This window comes from Cervus canadensis, chromosome X, assembly GCF_019320065.1.
Source record: "Cervus canadensis isolate Bull #8, Minnesota chromosome X, ASM1932006v1, whole genome shotgun sequence".
NCBI classification, from domain to species: Eukaryota; Metazoa; Chordata; class Mammalia; order Artiodactyla; family Cervidae; genus Cervus; species Cervus canadensis.
Genome location: NC_057419.1, coordinates 24,811,803 through 24,828,413, shown reverse-complemented (window position 1 = coordinate 24,828,413; position 16,611 = coordinate 24,811,803).

The window sequence follows — 16,611 nt, the reverse complement described above, 5'->3', positions numbered from 1 at the left end:
AACTGGGTATTGTTTTTGTTTTGGTTCCATCCCTTCATTCTTTCTGGAGTTATTTCTCCACTGATATCCAGTAGCATATTGGGCACCTACCAACCTGGGGAGTTCCTCTTTCAGTATCCTATCATTTTGCCTTCTCATACTGTTCATGGGGTTCTCAAGGCAAGAATACTGAAGTGGTTTGCCATTCCCTTCTCCAGTGGACCACATTCTGTCAGACCTCTCCACCAGGACCCGTCCGTCTTGGGTGGCCCCACTCGGCATGGCTTAGTTTCACTGAGTTAGACAAGGCTGTGGTCCTGCGATCAGATTGGCTACTTTTCTGTGATTATGGTTTCAGTGTGCCTGCCCTTTGATGCCCTCTTGCAACACCTACCGTCTTACTTGGGTTTCTCTTGCCTTGGATGTGGGGTATCTCTTCACGGCTGCACCAGCAAAGTGCAGCCGCTGCTCCTCACCTTGGATGAGGGGTATCTCCTCACAGCTGCCCCTCCTGACCTTGAACATGGAGTAGCTCCTCTCGGCCCTCCTAAGCCTGCACAGCTGCCGCTCCTTGGTCGTGGGGTAGCTCCTCTCAGCCACTGCCTCTGACCTCCGACGTGGGGTAGCTCCTCCTGATCTCGGACGTGGGGTAGCTCCTCTCGGCCGCTCCTGTGCTGTTGCAGCCTGGCGCTCTTGGTTGCTGCCCCTGACCTTGGGCGAGGGGTAGCTCCTGGACCGACTGTATAGCACTGGGAACTCTACTCAATACTCGGTTATGATCTATATGGGAAAAGAATCTGAAAACAAATAGATATACGGATCAAAAAAAAGGGGGGGAGAAAATTGAGTTCATTTACATTCAACATAATTACTGATATATTTTTGTTTAAATCTACTATCTTATTACATATATCTCTTTCCCTGTCTGTCCTGTGTTCCTTTTTCATTTTTTTCTATACCTTCTCTTGGGTTGATCATTTTTATCACTCACTTTTTAAAAGTTTTTTTATGTGGACCATTTTTAAAGTTTTTTTATTGAGTTTGTTGCAATATTGTTTCTGTTTTATGTTTTGTTATTTTGGATGAGAGGCATGAAGGATCTTAGTCCCCCAACCAGGGATTGGACTTGCATCCTCTGCAGTGGAAGGTGAAGTCCTAACCACTCAACTGCCAGGGAAGTCCCTTTATCATTCATTTTAAAAAATCTCTTTTAGCTTACAAATCATGTACTCTTCTTCTATTCTTTTGGGTAGTTATTCCAGAATTCCAGCATGTATTCTTTACTCATAAGTATCAAATATTCACTGGTATCTTTCCTCTCCTCCAAATGTGAGAAATTTAGAACATTTAATACCACTTAAAGCCCTCCTGAACCTTTATGGTATTATTGTCATGCACTTTAAATATCCATCTATCTATCCCACAGGACATTATAATAATTGTTTCACAGAGTCAATGATCATTTTGATTTACCTAGTGGAATCCCTTTGTATCTGTTTTGTTGTTCATTTTTCCTCCTGGTTCCTGCTTATGGTTTTCTGTCTACTAAGGCTTTAGTTATCTTTGATTGTGTACAAATTATCTGTAGAGATAATTTGATACCCAGGTTGATGTTATCTTCCTCTAGAGAGGACATTCATTTGCTTTTTCCAGGTCCGGCTTAGTTCAAGATTTGAGATTTTCTAAGCAAGCCACTTCCAATTCACCTTTATTCCTGGGATGTGTGTGTGTGTCATGGGGAACGTATTACTGATCTCCACCTTGACAGCTCCTGATCCAACTTTGGTCCCCCTAGTTCCATGAGATTGTTACAAAGACAGCTCACCCTCTCAATTGTCTTTTCAAAATCAGCTCATGACCCTAAGGGAAAAAAGTTCAAAATTAGCCAAGTTCATGCCTCAATTTCTATTCTCTTCTGGATCTCACCTCAGTTAATTTATCAGTATTTTGTTAGCTTTTTGATGCTTTTAAAATAATGTTTAATAAATTATATTCAGCAAGAAGGTTGATCTGAATTAGCTAGTGTGACATTACTGAAACTGGAAGTGTTACTTCCCTATAGCTCCTAGAACAATGTTTCTCAAGAAGCGGGGGGTCCATGGAGTATGTGCATCAGAATTACATTCTGCTTGCTAAAAATTGAGATTTCGGTGCTGCCATATCGATGTCATTCACAGCCTATGACACTAAAACCTAGAAATCTGCTGTTTTGATAGGTTCTCAGGCTGTAATTATGTAGATTTAAGTTTGAGAAACTTTGCCCCAACGTTTAACCCAACATTCTTAGTAACAGGCATTCAAGGAATTGATTTGATTCTTATTTAGTAGGCAGGTGAAGGGAACAGTTCTCAGAACTTTCTGATATGCTCTTCCTGGGTTATAATCCTCAAACAAATTTGGCTTGAATAAAATTTCCCATTTCTTTCATGAATAAATAAATAAATAAATGTTAGGCAGGGCAGAATTTGGTCGTTTAAATCTCCTACCTCCTCACCTTTTGAAAAACTCCTGCTTAAGACAAGAGGATCCTAAAGAAAAACTCTCAAGAACCAAGTCCTTATCTGGACAAAAAGTCTAATCCTGTCACAATCACCTGTCTCATTTTGATCATTTTGGGTAGGATTCGTTTTGATCAGTCATGGATGACACGTACTCCAATGTGCCTGTTAGTCGCTAATGAAAGGTTTGAGAAACAAGTTACCCAAAGATATCTGGGCCCCAAATCCACTGATGAATCCAATTATGAACTAGCCTGTGAAGCCCTATCTTCCATGAAATGACAGCAATTGTAAATAAAAAGGTTTCCCCTCCCCCAAGTATTATTTTTTTGGCAAAATAAGAAGTTAACACCATGTTAGCTTTCAATGTCGTTTTCAAAGTTTACTGGTCCCAGAATCTGCAGATTTTGGAATCACTGACTTAGAATTTCTCAACCACTCCAGGCACCAGTATTCAAGAAAGCCTGATTGCTAAAGTCTCTGCAAATAGCAGGCGAATCTGCATTCCACACTGTCAAGAACATGATTAATTATCTATTTGGATAAGCCAACAGAATCTGTGTTCCCATGTTTCTGTGACACAGTTACTTAAGTTTCTTAGCTTTGGTCATGCTTTTGAGTTTCAATGCCTTCCCAAATGTTTGTTTTTGCTTTCTTGCAGTGGGAAAAAAAAAAAAAAAACAAACACAGCCAAGCAGCTAGTGACAAACACCTTTATATTTCTCATTTCTGCACCAACATGTAGTGTCTTAGCTTTCATCAACTTTTAAAGGAAAAGCGCTAAGTGAGTTATTGTGTTTTCCAGAGCTGAATAACCTTGCTGTCGAAATGTGCTCATATTACACACCATAGACTTCAATAGAAAGTTTCAGAGAATTTGAGCTTTTTAATCAGATGATCTTACTCTCAGAAAATGAAATCCCATGGGGAAACTGCTACTCAGAGCTGGCTTTGTTTGTTTATAATATTTGTTTTCTTTTATTTTTCTGCTTCAAAAACCATCTGGATATGGAGGATGGTATACAAACAAGCTGTTATGAGCTTCTTAAAAATCAGAAATGTTAAAAAAAAATCAGGAATGTTTTGGAAACTATTATCAGCTGGAGAGTGGTTTAAATGTGAACTGGGCTAAATTCCTTAAAGTTAAGCCAACTCTGAATATCCCTTCTCCATGAAATAATGTTTGTCGGTTCAGTAACCTAATAGACCAGCATACATTTCATGGGCTGTGGTGACATACATAAAGCAAGATGACTAAAAAACTATCACGTGCCTTTACGGTTTCATTTAACCAGATTAATCTGCTTTGGTAATGGAGTCATTTAGGCCTAATTAAATCTAGATATGAATCTAAAAACAGAAAGGGTACTTTGTAATAAAATATCTGTAAAACTGTAGGTTTGGAGCAATATCACAATTCTAGGTTCTTAAAGATACCTACTCACTTGTGTCTCTGAAGCAGAACCTAGACTTCTTAAACACCTATCTTTTATTTTTGTAGGCTCTTTATAAATTCATTCAAGGCTGTTTGTTCCAGTAGCTCTCACCAGACTGGATTCGTGTCTGTTAAGGAGGGTGAGATATATGTATATGGCAGGATATATTTGACCGTGTTAAGAAAAAATTACCTAACACTTGAAAACAAGGCAAAAGGATGACTGCTTGTCCTTTCAACGTGGGACTGAAGCTTCATTTAAAGTTCTTTCTCTAACAGGCCCACCCAAGGATTCAGTTTTCCATGGGAATGCCCTGTGGCTTGATTAAGGATCAGACGCAGTTAACTTGTAGATTTTTGTGCAGTAGAGATACAAAAGATTTCTGTGACAGTCCCAAAGATTATGGTTCTATTGTCCTGTTTTGCTTCTAGTTTAGAAAACTTATTTTAGCTTTCTTTTCATTTTTGAACATATACATCTCTCTGTTCTGAATTCTCTTTTGTACCAGATTTACTATCCTGCTGGTTTTTCCATTAATGCACAACCCTGTGACAAGTATTCACTCTATATTGTCATCAGGGTCATGTCTTTTAAAATTACACTTTGTCTCTATGGTGAAAAGAGGTGCATCTCACAAGACATCCAAGAAAATGAATCTCATTACTTTAGCTCATCTAATTTCACCTCTCAAGGGATTGCATTTGTGAAATGAAATATTTCCTGCCATATCGATGGGCAAGAAATGTCACAGCCATCAGCGATGTCAGGTCTCCAGATGTGAATGAGGACTCCCAAATAGGAACACAATGTCTACGATCCAGCAGATGCTGCCACTCCCACCCGCAAAGTGATTACTGAGGAGCTGGGGAAGTGGGGGACACAAGAAGTAGCCAACTGCCACACTTGCCACTCCTTATGGTGAACAAGGAATTAAGGATGTAAACAATCAAGAAACAGGATTTAGGGGCTTCCCTGGTGGCTCAGATGGTACAGAACCAGGATTTGGCCTCAGATAGCTGAGGTGCTTATAAAATGAATGAATTCAGTGAGCCCAGAGACTTGCATCTCTCCATACACAGAAGAACATTAAATTCCTTAGCTTGATATTTGATTTTCCCTACTACTTAACAATAATCTTTAATGTTCAGACTGCCTGCCCCCTTTGTTGCAAACTTGTATATAGCCTGACTCCCTTTGTCAGGGCAACTGACATGCTGCCTCCCCGGCTTGGAGTCCTTAACATTCCCACCAAATAAAATAACTCTCTACTTTCAGGTTGTGACTAGTTTTTCAGTTGACACATTTTATAAGAATTAAACCAATGCATTTTGATTCCCCCATTTAAATCCTATTTTGTAGTAGCCTTCTGACAAAGTCATCAAGCTTATTGTCCCAGGAAAGACAGGACAGACAGGTGCTGCCCAGAACAGAGTGGCCATTCATCAGCTTTGAATTTCAAAGCTGATTTTCTTGACCTCTTTTTAGTAAGACATGTACAGAAACCCCAGGCTTTTTGGAGAAGGGGATTTCTAAATAACAAAGCTTCCTTTTTAATGCATAGGCTCTGTGTGCAGAATAGAAGGAAGACTTCCCAGGCTGTAAAGAAGAGAAGGGGGAAAAGTATGCCCCCAGTCCTTCTGGGCTTACTTGTAGGGAAAAGAAAGGGGCAGTGCAGTCTGGGAGAGAGATCACAGGGCATGGCGCGATTGTCTTAATCTCCTTGTTCCAGGTTGAAGTACTAGGGCGGGAGGTCTGTTAGCAAGGTTGCTGGGCAAGCAGAGGACATGAAGAGGTTCGGGGTCTGGAGCCTGCTCTTCCTTGGCAGGATTAACATCTACCCTTTGCCGCATTAAGGTCAAGAAAGCCATGACCCTCCCTCAAACACCCAGATGCCTTCTAGGAGAGGAGCAGAGGGAGGGGCGTAACTGACCGGCTGAGCACTTAGCTAAATTATCCAAGTAGAGGCTTTTACCTACAAAGACATTTTCAATTACGGGATTGAACTGAGGTTAATGAATTGGACTTGATCTTGTCCCTCCTTCCCCACTTCTACCTACAAGAGGGGAGCTTGTACAGTAAATCAGAGCAGACTTAGAGGAATACACTACATTTCTAACCTAGCTGAGTGCTCTTGAGTAAATCTGAAAGGTTGCCTCCTGTATATGTATGGCATGCTTTCTATCCTCCTTCTGAGATACACAATTAACAAATGCATTACTATTTTTTGATTTTACAAAGAGCATGTCCTACTCTCTTGCGATTTCTGGCTTCCACCTGACACATCTGTGCACTTTCTACAATGCTTCTATCTTAACAAGACCAAGTTGGCCACAGACTCCAGTAGAAGGTGCCAGACGTACAACCACCATGATTATAAATTAACTATAGGAATATGAAAAATCTCTATAAGCAAAGTTTTCAGAAAACCATACTATAATCCCACCATTCAAAGATAACTAGCCATCTTTGGGGAAAATATTCTTGTAGACTTGTATTTATGCATACAAGCATTCTTATCTCTTCCTATTCTTTTAAGGGACTTTTAATGTATGCAGTCCTTTTAACCAGCATTTTTTCACTTAATACATTATGAACATACTGTTAAGTCAACAAATATGATTCTATCATTTTATCGGTTGCTCATTTTTCTATTATACATTTGTATCATAATTAACTTCACTAATCCTTTATGTTTGAGTTGTTGGACATGTGTGTTGTTTCTACTTTTTCACTAAACAACCATTAAAGTTGTTTCTTTTTTTGCATGGTGATTAATTTTGTTACAGCCAATCATTTCCCTAGGATTGTCTCTTAGAAGTAAAATTTCTAGGATTTCCAATGGTCTTATAATGGCTCCCCTCCATGCTTCCAATGCAGGGGGCCTGGGTTTGATCCCTGGTCCAGGAACTAGATCCCACATGCTACAACTAAAGATCCCACATGCTGCAATGAAGATCAAAGATCACAAGTGCTACATCTAAGACTGGGTGTAACCAAATAAATAAATGTTAAAAAAAAAAAGTAGTAGTAGAATTTCTGGGTAAGCAGCTTTAATTATATCATTTTTATAGGATTTTGCTTGCTTTCTTTTCTTATGCTAAATATAGTCATGCAGTGAACAAAGTTTCATATCCTGTTCTCTTTTTTAATGAAATACTTCCCCTTATTACCACGTGTCTGACTCTTCATGACCCTATGGACCACAGCATGCCAGGCTTTCCTATCTATCACCAACTCCCAGAGCTTGCTCAAATTCATGTCCATAGAGACAGTGATGCTATCCAACCATCTCATCCTCCGTTGTCCCCTTCTCCTCCTGCCTTCAATCTTTCCCAGCATCAGGGTCTTTTCCAATGAGTCAGTTCTTAAAAAGAAAACAAATTTCCTTATCTGTGTTCTAGGTCAGACTTTCAAAGACATAAGAAAGGGTTGCTAACTTTCAATTTAAAAAAAAGACATTTAAATTATAAGCACCAGGAAGGTTAACATGAACTTGGTGTTCTTTACCTTCTCTCTTAAATCAGATCTTAGATTTGGGTAGTAACTTTCTTTCCAAGTGAAATGTTTTCACATTATCTCCACAAGCAAAGTAGGTGCTTATTCTATGTGTAGGAAAACACCGAGGCACCAAAGATTTTTTAAGTGGCCACATATCCTGTTCTCTTTTTTAATGAAATACTTCCCTATGTTACCACATGTTCTATAAAAACAATTTTTAATAGCCTTATGTGAACATAATTTAATCTATCCATTCCACTATTTTGGTTGTTGGGTAGTTTTTTTTTTAATAGCCACATAATTTACATCAAATGCACATCTATATTCCACACTGTGGGGAGGGATTTTTACAATCCTAGTAAAGTTCAGGTTCATATCCAGAAAAACTAGATAAACAACAATATTTTTAAAGAGGGAGTTCCAGGAAGGAAGGCTTCATCTAAGCTCTGTTAAATAACTAAATTCAACTGAGTAAATTTGAAGATCTAATTGACTGTACTCAATGATTCATGAATCTGGCAGCATCGAATCTAATAAACAGAAGGGCAATCTGAAGGGTTGTACAAAATGGAAGGTTTTTATAGGTAGAAGGAGGGTGGGACAGGAAGGTATTAACAAAAGAAAAGAAAGGATTGTTTCAGGCGGGGCCAACGTCTTTTTTGGGGGTGGGGAGGGAACAGCACGGGCCTTTATCATGAAGATTACCTCACTACTATTGATCAAGAAATTTCAGATCATCTGGTCACATTCCTGGGAGAGGTTGAAACTGCAAGTAAGACGTGGTCTGCTGTCCCTGGCGACAAATGATTCCATTTGGGTCTAGTTATTTCTTTTTAACAATTCCCTTTTCATCAAACTCACCCTAACAGTGATCAAAATTTAAGGCATCAGCACCATTCTCAGCTTCCGCTCTGTAGTTCCCACAGCTTTGTTGATCCTTGATGACCCATAGGTCGTGACTTTCTGTTTAATCCCCGTGACAGTCACAGGTCATAATCCTTAAACTGGTCATTCTTTTCATCCCCTATTTGACAGTCCTACCATAGGGGGATCATTTGCCTGGTGGTCTGTGGCTGTGAACATGCATTTGAAGCTTTTGTGAGGACACAATGCCAAGGAAATCATTATGATAACCATTGGTTGTTGGTTGTTGGTTGTTTAGTTGCTAAGTCGAGTCCGACTCTTTTGACCCCATGGACTGTATGTAGCCTGCCAGGCTCCTCTGTCCATGGAATTCTCTAGGCAATAATACTGGAGTGGGTTGCCATTTCCTTCTCCAGGGGATCTTCCTGACCCAGGAATTGAACCAGGGTCTCCTGCACTGCAGGCAGATTCTTTACTTACAGAGCTATGAGGGAAGTTAACCATAAGCAGGATAATTCCCAATATTTGAAGTTTACTTTGGAGCCATAGTCCCTGTTGAGTGGGGGGCGGGGGTGGTGGTGGAATGCACAGCCTAAAAGCTGAGAATTAACGTTTTATATGGCTGATTTTCTGAGGGCCCCAAGCCCTAGAGGCAGCCTGTCAGGTAGCTCTAAGGGACTGCTCCCAAGAGGTAAGGGAGCAGCCAGGATGTGTGGGAGTTTTTGCAACAAAAACCAGGTAGTTAGGATATCAAAAGATTACTATTAAAGAAAATCAGAAATTTTAAGTTAATGCATTTTATTTTAGTGCTTTTATATATGGGATGATGCAAGAGCCTGGGCTCTTTGAATTTTTTCCTTTGATATGCACCTCAGCTCTCTAGGGCCAGTACCCTGTTCTTTTCCAATCTGAGTCCCTTCGGGGTGCACCACTGGGGGTGGCTGCAATGGCTGACGGCTTGGCAGTGGGCAACCCATTTGTCTCCATCCTGAGTTTCCTCAGGCTCACTCATATTCAGGGGCAGCGGAAATAGCTGATGGCTTGAGGCAACGTTTTTCACTGACATCCCCAAGACCCAAACCAAAGAAAGCCTCCATTGAAAGACCCCATTTTAAGATACATGGTTTCTTCAGTGATCTTACATAACTGAATTTCAACTTTCCCAGAAATAGTGATGCAGGTTGTGCATAAAGAATGTTGCCTGCGGTCACCGGAGTGGCGCGAGTTCTCAGGTGAGCGCTCTGTGGCCGGGGCCTGCCGGCCAGCGCCTGCAAATCTGGCACTGGGTCCTCGCGGACTCTGCGGGCGCAGGAGGGGCGTCCGGAGGAGGTGCGGGGACCCGGCCAGGGTCCGGTCATCAGAACCCCGTCCTCAAGTGGGAAGGGGCTCCGGAGTTGCGGGGAGGCAAGATGACTTCTCTTCCCCAAATTTGGAACAGCTTGAGAACAACAAAGGTCTACAAACTCGTCATCACCAAGAAGGGCTTCGGGGGTAGTGACGATGAGCTGGTTGTGAACCCCAAAGTATTTCTGCACATCAAGCTTGGAGACATTGTGGAGATTGCCCACCCCAACGATGAGTACAGCTCTCTGCTTTTGCAGGTCAGGTCACTTAAGGAGGATTTGCAGAAAGAAACTATTAGTGTTGACCAGACCATGACTTATGTGTTCCGGTTAAGACCTAATCAAGATGTGTATGTGAATGTTGGAGATCCTAAGGATGTGACCTTTGACCTTGTGGAATTAACCTTTAAGGATCAATATATTGACCGTGGGGATATGTGGTGACTAAAGAAAAGTTTGGTCAGCACATGTGCCTATGTCACTCAGAAAGTAGAATTTGCTGGCCTCAGGGCACAGGCTGGTGAGCTGTGGATCAAGAATGAGAAGGTCATGTGTGGTTATATAAGCGAAGATACCAGGGTGGTGTCCCATTCTATGTCGGCTACGGCTTACATATTTATTCAGATGAGCTGTGAAATGTGGGATTTTGGTATTTATGGAGATCTGTATTTTGAGAAAGCTGTGAATGGTTTCCTTGCTGATCTCTTTACCAAGTGGAAGGAGAAGAACTGCAATCATGAGGTAGCAGTGGTTCTGTTTTCTAGGGCTTTTTATGATGCAAAATCTCTTGATGAATTTCCTGAAATAAACTGAGCCTCAATTAGGCAGGATCACAAGGGGCGATTCTATGAAGACTTTTACAAGTATGTTTGGGTGCTTGCATTTTTTGCCTTTTTTTTCCCTTGGTTGTTTCTTACCTAACTTAAAAAATTAACCTTTTGACCTTGGAATAATCTTAGGTTTGCAGAGAAGTAGCAAAGCTAGCACAGAGAGTTCCCATATACCCTTTGCACAGTTTCCTCTGAACACTTCCTATCCAACGTACATCTGTTAAAACTCGGAGATGAGCACTGGTGTGTGCTCAGTCGCTTCAGTCATGTCTAACTCTTTTGTGAGCCCATGTACTGTAGCCCACCAGGTTCCTCTGTCCATGGGATTCTCTAAGAAAGAATACTGGAGTGGGTTGCCATTTCCTTCTGCAGGGGACCTTCTCAACCCAGGGATCAAACCCCCATCTCCTGCTTGGTAGGTGGATTCTTTACCACTGAGCGACCTGGGAAACCCCACGCTGGTACATTTCCATGAATTAAATCTCAGACTTTTCTCAGAGTTCATCAGTTTTTCCACTTATGCACCTTTTTTTAATTCCAGGATTCAATTTAGGATATCACAGTGCTTTTGAACTTCCCAAACTTTTTATTGTGAAAAATGTCAAATTCTCGCAGAAAAGAAGAATGAACTAAATATAATGAACCCATACACCCAGTTCCTGGATTAAACAGTTATTATCATTCCAAAAAACAAACAAACAAAAAACCAAAAAAGAATGTTGCCTGCCTTATCAGTAAATAAAGGATGTTGAGGCCACCCAGGCAACAACGGCTACTGCAGCCCCTCGGACTGTGCACCCTGAGGGGATTCGGGAGGGAGAAAAGCAAGATACTGGCCCTAGATAGTTAAGGTGCATACCAAAGGAATGATTTCAAAGAGCCTAGACTCGTTCATCTTCTCCTACATAGAAAAATGCTAAATTTGTTAACTTGGGATGTCTGGTTTTCTTTAATAAACAGTAACCTTTTGATATTCTGACTACCTGTTTTTTTGTTGCAAAAACTCCTATATATTCTGGCTGCTCTCTTACTCTTCGGAGCAGTCCTTCAGTGCTGAGAGGCTGTTTTCCGAGCTTAAGTTCAGAAAGTCCACAGAATAAAACTTAATTCTCAACTTACAGACTGTGCATTTTATTTCATTAAAGTGGACAAGGTACATGTAGATAGGGTAGGCAGTCCCCAGAGAAAGAGAATCAGGCATGGCTTTCTTGACATAAGAGAAGCCATTTTTGGCCTAAGTCATTTTGTGACCTAAGCCTGGCTACAAAGCTTGCCCTTGAACAGACCTCAGTAATTAATGATCTCAAGGGAAAGTAAGGGAATGCAGGAACAAAGGAAAAATAGTCAAGAAACAATAGTTCATAGACTTCCCTGGTGGTCCAGTGGCTAAGAATTCAAGCTCCCAATGCAGGAAGCCTGGGTTCGATCTCTGGTCAGGAACTAGATCCCACATGCCTCAAATAAGAGCTTGCAAGCTGCAATTAAAGATCCCTCATGCCGTAACTAAAGACCCTACATGCCATAACAAAGATAGAAAATCTCGAGTGCTGTAACTAAGACCCAGACCTGGTGCAGCCAAAAAAATAAATAAATAGTTCAGAGATAAAACGGAGTACTAGTTTTGCCTTAAGGGATATACATAACAACCTGATACATATCTTTGAGTTCTGTGGGAACAAACGCCCAGCCAGGTGAAGGATGGAATGAGGATGTGATATTTTTTGACCCTCAGAATGTCAATCAACTAAAGCTTTGACTGTCAACCTTTGCTCTAATATTATGCTAAATTTTCCTCTGCTCAAGCCACTTCATGAGTATGCATGTACCCTTAGCTTTAAACTTCTCCAATTTTGGTGTTTGTGGAGACACTGCTTTGGAAAAGATCCCCAGGGTTCTGCTTATTTGGTGCAAGTAACAACTCCTTCTAAAACTGAGCAGGACCTGGTAGGGCTCCTGGCCAGGGAAGCCTTTTCTGTGTCCCCCACTTCTTATTTGTACAGAATAGACTTCAGCATCTTTGACCTTCCCTGAGGCCGAAGGGCAGGGTCAAAACAGTTGCTAATCAGGTAAGTGAGGGAATGCAGAGACAAGGGAGGAGCAGTCAAGAAACAATAGTGCAGGGTCCCGGTTGCACCTCAAGCGATACACATAACAATATATTTGAGCTTTTCTACAGAATGAAAACCTGTAAGAAATCCACTACGTGATGAAGCACTCCTCATCCAGAGAGTAGGATATGCAGATGCTCATCGGGAGACTACCTGAGGCCAGAGTAAAGAAATGCAGGCTCTTCACACACACTGCTCCTTATCAGCAATCCTACCCTTGAACCATGGCTATAAATGCCTCACCAAATACTCCCTTGTTAGGACACAGTTTTGTTTCAAAATTTTTTCTGTTTGGTCATGCTGCACAGTTTGTTTGATTACAGTTCCCCTGACCAGGGACTGAACCTGGGCCCAGAGCAGTGAAAACGCCAAGTCCTAACCACTGGAGTGCCAGGGAGCTCCCTGGGACATAGTTCTGAGGGCATCAGCCCACTGTGACCCCCTTTGCCTGGCAAAGCAATGAAGCTGTTCTTTTCTACTTCACCCAAAACCTCGTCTCCGAGATTTGATTTGGCAGTGGTGCACAGAGGCTGAGTTTTCGGCATCACCTCCTTCTTCTGGATTTTTGGTTTTTTTTGGACGACACTCACCAAGAGGTGAACTCAGTTTGGGAATAACAATACTGGCCACAGCACAGACACCTCCTTGCTTAGCTAAAAGATAATCAAGGGTTTTTCTATTATCAAAAACAATCTTGGACAGTGAACCTAAGGAATTTGTTAGGCAGCCAGTGTTTTAGCAGTGAATTCTACAATACTTTTAAGAATTAAAGGTAGGTCCTTTTTAGCAAAGACAAAGACACAGTTAGATAACCCAGAGGCATAGCCCAGCTGTGTACAACCATTCAGGTATTCATAGGCCCAAGGATGATAACTATCACAGACCAAGATGAGACTTGTGGGCACAAATCATTCCTGTTAAGAAAATACCCTTAATGGATTCATTCACAGGGACTTCTGCATTTAGCTGTTAGATTCAGAGGTCACTCAGGTTTTTAACTCATGTGGGAAAAGAATCTCCTAGCCTTAAATTCCAGAGGTTCACTCTTCCCTTAACAATGACCTGGGAGATACAGATGAGGACATTATCTTTCCAGGCCAATGCCAGAGTAAAGGGAAGAAAGAGAAGAACACTTTCATGTTTAGTTAAAGCATGAAGTCTTCACCTGGCATCTTGGGAAGAAGCAGTCCACATCAATGTCAGCTACTTCTCAACCTCATAGATCTCACTTGGAGGTCTCCAACATTTGCAGAGGATCAGGTACGGTGTTCTTCAGCTGTGAGATGTTTCCAAGGCTCAAGTCCCTGAAGTTTGGCTGCCAGCTGAGTAGTGAAGCAGATATGATATAGTCCCTTCCAAGCAGATTCAAGGGCAGTCTTTGTTCTTAGTGATTCTAAATTAGAAGGGCAAGAGAAACCTGGAAAAGCTAGTTTGGTGAGTTGTAGCCAGATATTTGAGGAAATCAGAAGAATTCAGGATCCAGTTCAGTTTACAGATATATAACAAAATCTCAAAGACAACTAACAGGACTGAAATCTAATTTATACATAGATATAAACATGATTTTTCTTCCTACAATTACCCCCATTTTTTCCCCAAAGATCATCACAGTAAAACTAACCTGCTTGTAATAAACTTTGCCTGGTTATTTATGTAAGTAAAGTGAGCAAGAAAAGTGACTGATATTTAAGTTCTTTTTAAGATGACTTTGCCGGAATTTTTTATAAGAAGTCTCACACTTCACCTGTAATACTATTATAGTCAAAGTCTAGGTAGTGTTTCCAATTGTGCGCTATTGTGTCATCTTGTATGAAAATAATACTCTTTGAGAGGAGGGACTGGGTAGGGAGAAAACGTAAGTGTTTCATATTTGCTTAGAAAAGTATATCTTACCTAATTGTTGAGTAGCTTAAGAGAAAATATATCTTTTTTTTTAATATATCTGTAAAGCTGGAAAACACATTACAGGACCAGCAATATTTTAACACAGTCATAAAAATTATAACTATCCCCATCAGTTAAGTTTCATGTTATTAACTCTTATTCTGCTTGAATCCAGCTTTCCATTAGTTCTGTCAACCATGCCTGATAATTTCAAGTGATAGGGAAAGGGATAATTCCAAGAAGCTTGCTAAGTTTTGTTAAGGCCTGTATGATTTGCCCAGTGCCTTTATCACTGGAGACTGTGGAAGGTATGCCCCAAGTGGTAAACACATTTTCTAATAGTTTCTTTGCCACTGTCAGAGCATTACCCTAAGAGCAAGGGAGAAGCTTCGACCATCCAGAAAACAGACATACAATAACAAGAACATATTTGTAACCCACAATAAGTGACAGTTGAAAAACGTCCCCTTGCAGGTGTTTAAAAGGTCTAGTGGGAGGAGGTCTGAGGCTTGTAGTACAAAAATAGTTTTTCTTACATGCACTATGGTGGGTGAAAGAATGCAAAAACCAAAAAATCTGGTTTGCCAGGAGCCAGGAGGAAGCAAGTGGCTGTCTTTGTTTTCCCATAACCTTGACTGTTTGTTTAATTCACAGCTATTGTTTACTCATATTAGTTTCTCTGATTCAGGAGCAGACTGCTGCCATTACGAGGACATCAGAATGACAAAAATATGGCAATGAGGGATCATTTTTTGCAGAAGGAGATTGGACTGCATCCACATGTGCCAAAATCTTTTTAGATTCTGTTGCTGCTACCTTTGCATGAAAGTCAGTTATCGCAATGCTCTGGTAATGAGGTTCAGTCCTTTTAGTGTTAGCCTCAATTTTGACAGCAGCAATATCAGGAGGTAAGAGAACAGCAATAAGATCTCTTACTTGTCCATTTCTGATTGGGGTCGCAGAGGACATCATACAATATTTTAAGATAATGACTATGATTAAAAGTTACTTTATACCAGGATATATCAGATTTCTAGGAATCTCACAAAATTTCTAGAACACTGATATCCCTGTACAACATAAAGAAAGCTCAGTACTACTTCTTACTTGACAATGCTTTCCATGCAGTTTAATATATGAAATAAGCCTAATTAGTTGGCACTAGTGGTAAAGATGGCTGGATGGCATCACCAACTCGATGGACATGAGTTTGAGTAAACTCCAAGAGTTGGTGATGGAGAGGGAGGCCTGGCGTGTTGCGATTCGTGGGGTCGCAAAGAGTCGGACACAACTGAGTGACTGAACTGAACTGAACTGAAGTGGTAAAGAACCCTCCTGCCAATGCAGGAGATGTAAGAGATGTGGGTTCGATCCCTGGGTTGGGAAGATCCCCCGGAGAAGGAAATGGCAGCCCACTCCAGTATTCTTGCCTAGAGAACCCCATAGACAGAGGAGCCTGGCAGGCTACAGTCCATGGGGTTGCAAAGAGTTGGACACGACTGAAGCCAACTTGGGAGTTTAACAAAATTTTGGAATGTCCTAAGGGCCCTCTGGAAATTTTCAAAGTTGGTTTGTGGTCAAAAGACTTCATTTGGAATTTGATTTGGGGAAGTTTATAAAAAATATTTTAAAAACAGTTTTAGAACACTTGCCTTAACAGATTATTATGAAACTTAATACTTAATTACCTATTAGCAAAACTTAGGACTTGGTTTTCATAAGTAATCAAAAAGCTGATGAACACAGGAAACAGCAAATCATTCTGATAAAACAGAATTTTTGTTTTCTAGGCAGATCACTGAAAAGGTAACAAATTTTTTTTTCTTACAATTTCTTATCAAGAGCACACCAATGGTCCAATAACACTTTGTCCTTTTAGCAGATGAAAGAAAGCCTGGTTTTAGTTTTATATAAGTATACTATTGATACTAAATCTTACTTTTAGCATTCTTACAATATTTATTGTTTTAGCCAGCTTGATTACAGAAGGCAAAATTTTCTCCTTTCCTCTCTTCAACTTTCTGCATACATTTAGTTTGTCCTTCATAACTGGAAGTTCTAGTTTAAACAAAATTCTCATTTCCCTTAACAAATTTATTCCTCATACTTTTTTTATACCAAAAACACACAGTACTTTCCTTGCATAAAGAGTTGTTTCCTTTATTATTTCT